Below are 5,620 nucleotides of genomic sequence, written 5' to 3'. Positions count from 1 at the left end.
AGAGCCTGCAAAGCTTGTGACACATCTTGAGTTGTGTACGAGGGCCACAAAGTCATGCCATCTGAAAAATAATGGACATTAGATTACTAACACTGTGGTAGTTGCTGCCCCAGCAACATTTTGGTGGGGCCCGGGAAGCACTCTTTACCCTTCCTGAGTTTCCAAGTGGTGCGAGACGAAGGGATTGGCTTGGTCAAAAGAGAGGCGCGGAAGTCCTCAGGTGAGCCAAAGTCTTGCACTGCGACTGCACTAATGTAGCATCGATTTTGCAAGCAATATGCCAACATGCTCTTGACATCTCGATGTATATTTTCTACGTGTGAAATCATAGTGAAAAATAGTCATATTGGGGACTAGAGTGGCTCTGTGATTCAAGGATCATGGATACCACTCCGCGAGACTAAAGGGAGTGAAGGTGAGCTTGCCCCAACAGAGCATGGCTTGAGGTGTGCAAGGGTGCAATTGCATTGGCCTTGTTTAAGGGAGAATTTGAAACATTCATTAGAACGACCCTGGAGGATGGATCACTTGGCTCACATTACGAAGACAAACGCAGCTAGACGCGTGATTCCATGCGAACTGCAGGACACATGGAACGTCTATATTTTGAACGCAAATTGCATGTCCAGCCTTTGAGCTTGGACTACGTCTGGCTGAGAGACGGATGTTTTTATCATACGGTCATCTGGGTATACCGTCACTGCGAGGCTCCTTGCTTCTATAGGGCCGTTGATGTCAACGCCTATAGAGATTGCAAACGATCTCGTCAAGTTTTGTGTCAACTGTTTATGTTGAGAGGATTTGGTGAGAGGTAAATTTGGTCTCGCTTACTGGTCTCATTTCCCTCTTTGTTGTGGGCTATTGGTTTAGGGGAATCAATAGTACAAGGGGTGCAAGTGATCTCATCAAGTAAGACAAGGCCCAGGGCTAAGCCTCTTGTGGATCATTCTTTTACTTGTCACCCAACTGGGTAATGGTAACTGAGCTCCTTTTTGGTGGAACTTAGAGGAGGTGTTACACATTATTGGGTGTACAGAGTGTATAAGGGCCCAATGAGGATGAAAATCCAATTCTTCTTGGCTAAAACACTTTGACTGACAGCCTTTTGTCACAGGAATGGACTACTATGACTTTGGTAGTAGGAAATTGGTTTATTTGATGTTGAACTGTTGACTCCAAGGGGCATGCTGGCATTACTGGGTTTGTGGTGACCAGGTGACTTTGGTGATTGGTTTGAAAAACAAATGACCCTGTCAGTTTATGAAATCCCCCCGGTCTCAGCTCAGGCGAGACGACCCGCTTGACTTAAGCATATTAGTCAGCGGAGGAAAAGAAACTAACAAGGATTCCCTTAGTAGCGGCGAGCGAAGAGGGAAAAGCCCAGCACTAAGGGTCAATTGTATCCTTCGGGAGGCAATTTCGACCGATGCAGTGTTTGGGAGCCTCGTAAGACCGTCGCTTGTCCAGTCTAAAGTCCTCATGAATGTGGCCCGATTGCCCAGAGAGGGTGTCAGGCCCGTAGGACGGATGAGCGCTCGGCATTCCGAGGTCTCTCTAGAGTCGTGTTGCTTGAGAATGCAGCGCTAATCAGGTGGTAAACTCCATCTAAGGCTAAATATGAATGTGAGACCAATAGAAGACAAGTACCGCGAGGGAAAGTTGAAAAGAACTCTGAAGAGAGAGTTAAACATTGCGTGAAATCCTCCAGGGGTTTAAAACGGAAGGACTTTCGAAGTTCGAGCCATCTTCGGGATCAGTGTCGTGGGTAGCGAGTGCTGATATGATGGGTTGAGGGCAGCCTCGGCTGTTCTCTGGTCATGTTGGTCATCTGCGTTGCTCACGGCGTGTATTCCCGGGTGGATTCGTAATCCGCACGCGGCTGGAACGGTGTCAAAGGACCCAGTGCTTTTGTTGCTTCGGCTTCAAGACGCTGGATTCCCGGCAACGATTCGGCCCGGCTTCTGTTGCTGGGAGCCCTTTTGTGGGTCTCCTGGGTGAGCGGAGAGTAGGCGAGTTCCTTCCGACCCGTCTTGAAACACGGACCAAGGAGTCTAACTTGTGTGCGAGTCGTAGGTCGATGAGAAGACCGATGGCGGAATGAAAGTTAAGGTATTGTTTGCAATGCTGATGGGAGATCCTTCTCCACTGGAGAGGGCGCATCCCAGGGGCGTCGTGATCCCGTTGCGGATGCGACGCACCTAGAGCACACATGATGGGACCCAAAAGATGGTGACCTATGCCTGGCCAGGTCAAAGTCAGGGGAAACCCTGATGGAGGACCGAAGCGATTCTGACGTGCAAATCGATTGTCGGAGCTTGGTATAGGGGCGAAAGACTAATCGAACCATCTAGTAGCTGCTTCCTCCCGAAGTTTCCCTCAGGATAGCTGGCACTCAAGCAAAGGAGACGGGAGTCTCATCCGGTAAAGCGAATGATTAGAGGCCTTGGGGCCGTAACGGCCTCAACCTATTCTCAAACTTTCAATGGGTGAGATGCCTTGCCGACCGTGGTGTTGTTAGCGGAAAGGATTTCGGATCCGAGTGCCCAGTGGGCCACTTTTGGTAAGCAGAACTGGCGTTGTGGGATGAACCAAATGTCCGGTTAAAGCGCCAAAACCAATGCATATTCCCGATCCCATGGAAAGGAGTTGGTTGCTCCAGACAGCAGGACGGTGGCCATGGAGGTCGGAAACCGCTTAGGAGTGTGTAACAACTCACCTGCCGAAGCAACTAGCCCTTAAAATGGGAGGCGCTTTAGCATTGTGCTGATACCGGACCGCCGGTCGCAGAGCTCGTCGATCCTTGGGGCCGTAACGGCCTCAACCTATTCTCAAACTTTCAATGGGTGAGATGCCTTGCCGACCGTGGTGTTGTTAGCGGCAAGGATTTCGGATCCGAGTGCCCAGTGGGCCACTTTTGGTAAGCAGAACTGGCGTTGTGGGATGAACCAAATGTCCGGTTAAAGCGCCAAAACCAATGCATATTCCCGATCCCATGGAAAGGAGTTGGTTGCTCCAGACAGCAGGACGGTGGCCATGGAGGTCGGAAACCGCTTAGGAGTGTGTAACAACTCACCTGCCGAAGCAACTAGCCCTTAAAATGGGAGGCGCTTTAGCATTGTGCTGATACCGGACCGCCGGTCGCAGAGCTCGTCGATCCTTGGGGCCGTAACGGCCTCAACCTATTCTCAAACTTTCAATGGGTGAGATGCCTTGCCGACCGTGGTGTTGTTAGCGGCAAGGATTTCGGATCCGAGTGCCCAGTGGGCCACTTTTGGTAAGCAGAACTGGCGTTGTGGGATGAACCAAATGTCCGGTTAAAGCGCCAAAACCAATGCATATTCCCGATCCCATGGAAAGGAGTTGGTTGCTCCAGACAGCAGGACGGTGGCCATGGAGGTCGGAAACCGCTTAGGAGTGTGTAACAACTCACCTGCCGAAGCAACTAGCCCTTAAAATGGGAGGCGCTTTAGCATTGTGCTGATACCGGACCGCCGGTCGCAGAGCTCGTCGATCCTTGGTGATCGTCGCTGACGCGCCGGTGAGTAGGGAGGTCGCACTGGTTGCGTTGAAGGGTTTGGGCGTGAGCCTGCCTGGAGCGGCCAGTGGTGCAGATCTTGGTGGTAGTAGCAAATACTCGAGAGAGAGCCTTGAGGCCTGACGTGGGGAAGGGTTCCATGTGAACAGTGGTTGGACATGGGTCAGTCGGTCCTAAGCCCAACCTGAAATGGTAGCACAAGACGAGCGTTGAACGAAAGAGACACGAAGTGTTGATCGCAAAGCGTGAGGCTCGTGGCAAGGGCGAAAGGGAATCCCGTTTTTATTCGGGAACCTGGTTGGGGTAACGTTCGGATCCTCGTATCCGTCTCGGCAACGAGAATTGGCCATGGGAAGCTGGCGGGAGTGCCGGGAAGAGTTTTCTTTTCTGTGTAAGTGAGATACAAACCCTGGAATTCCTCCGCGGAGAGATAGGGTTAATGTTCCGAAGAGCGTTGCACTTGAGCGACGTCCGTGCATTCTTGTCGGTCCTTGAAAACCATGGTGAGGGCCACGTCTACTCCTCCCACCAGACCGTACCGATAACCGCATCAGGTCCCCAAGGTGAACAGCCTCTAGGCGATAGATGAATGTAGGTAAGGGAAATCGGCAAATTGGATCCTTAACTTCGGGATAAGGATTGGCTCTGAAGGTTAAGGGTGTCGGGCTTGGAGCAAGATGCGACTGGCTACCGAGTTGGGCTTGGGATCTCGCAAGGGTGCTCGATCCCTTCTCAAGCTGGTCGTGGACGGCCCAAGCAGTGCTCTTAGTGCCTTGCTTCGGCTTGGTGCGGAGCCTCAGCGCCCAATGAACGACCAACTCAGAACTGGCACGATCCAGGGGAATCCGACTGTCTAATTAAAACAAAGCATTGCGAAGGCGCCATCGCGTGTTGACGCAATGTGATTTCTGCCCAGTGCTCTGAATGTCAAAGTGAAGAAATTCAACGAAGCGCGGGTAAATGGCGGGAGTAACTATGACTCTCTTCATAGTTCTTCTTTGGGGTCCCATCATGTGTGCTCTATATGCGTCGCATCCGCAACGGGATCACGACGCCCCTGGGATGCGCCCTCTCCAGTGGAGAAGGATCTCCCATCAGCATTGCAAGCAATACCTTAACTTTCATTCCGCCATCTGTCTTCTCATCGACCTACGACTCGCACACAAGTTAGACTCCTTGGTCCGTGTTTCAAGACGGGTCGGAAGGAACTCGCCTACTCTCCGCTCACCCAGGAGACCCACAAAAGGGCTCCCAGCAACAGAAGCCGGGCCGAATCGTTGCCGGGAATCCAGCGTCTTGAAGCCGAAGCAACAAAAGCACTGGGTCCTTTGACACCGTTCCAGCCACTTGCGGATTACGAATCCACCCGGGAATACACGCCGTGAGCAACGCAGATGACCAACATGACCAGAGAACAGCCGAGGCTGCCCTCAACCCATCACATCAGCACTCGCTACCCACGACACTGGTCCCGAAGATGGCTCGAACTTCGAAAGTCCTTCCGTTTTAAACCCCTGGAGGATTTCACGCAATGTTTAACTCTCTCTTCAGAGTTCTTTTCAACTTTCCCTCGCGGTACTTGTCTTCTATTGGTCTCACATTCATATTTAGCCTTAGATGGAGTTTACCACCTGATTAGCGCTGCATTCTCAAGCAACACGACTCTAGAGAGACCTCGGAATGCCGAGCGCTCATCCGTCCTACGGGCCTGACACCCTCTCTGGGCAATCGGGCCACATTCATGAGGACTTTAGACTGGACAAGCGACGGTCTTACGAGGCTCCCAAACACTGCATCGGTCGAAATTGCCTCCCGAAGGATACAATTGACCCTTAGTGCTGGGCTTTTCCCTCTTCGCTCGCCGCTACTAAGGGAATCCTTGTTAGTTTCTTTTCCTCCGCTGACTAATATGCTTAAGTCAAGCGGGTCGTCTCGCCTGAGCTGAGGCCGGGGGGATTTCATAAACTGACAGGGTCATTTGTTTTTCAAACCAATCACCAAAGTCACCTGGTCACCACAAACCCAGTAATGCCAGCACGCCCCTTGGAGTCAACAGTTCAACATCAAATAAACCAATTTCCTACT

The 5,620-nt window shown here is 51.6% G+C and overlaps 1 pseudogene; it reads left to right on the top strand.

The window, feature by feature from the left end:
- The first annotated feature begins 508 nt into the window (after positions 1-508).
- LOC136027786 (5.8S ribosomal RNA) lies at positions 509-663 on the top strand (annotated as a pseudogene).
- Positions 664-5,620: the final 4,957 nt, after the last annotated feature.

The sequence above is a fragment of the Artemia franciscana genome, chromosome 5 (genome assembly GCF_032884065.1).
Source record: "Artemia franciscana chromosome 5, ASM3288406v1, whole genome shotgun sequence".
NCBI lineage: Eukaryota > Metazoa > Arthropoda > Branchiopoda > Anostraca > Artemiidae > Artemia > Artemia franciscana.
Note: the sequence above shows the minus strand (reverse complement) of the source record. Positions and strands in the feature narration are given on the sequence as shown.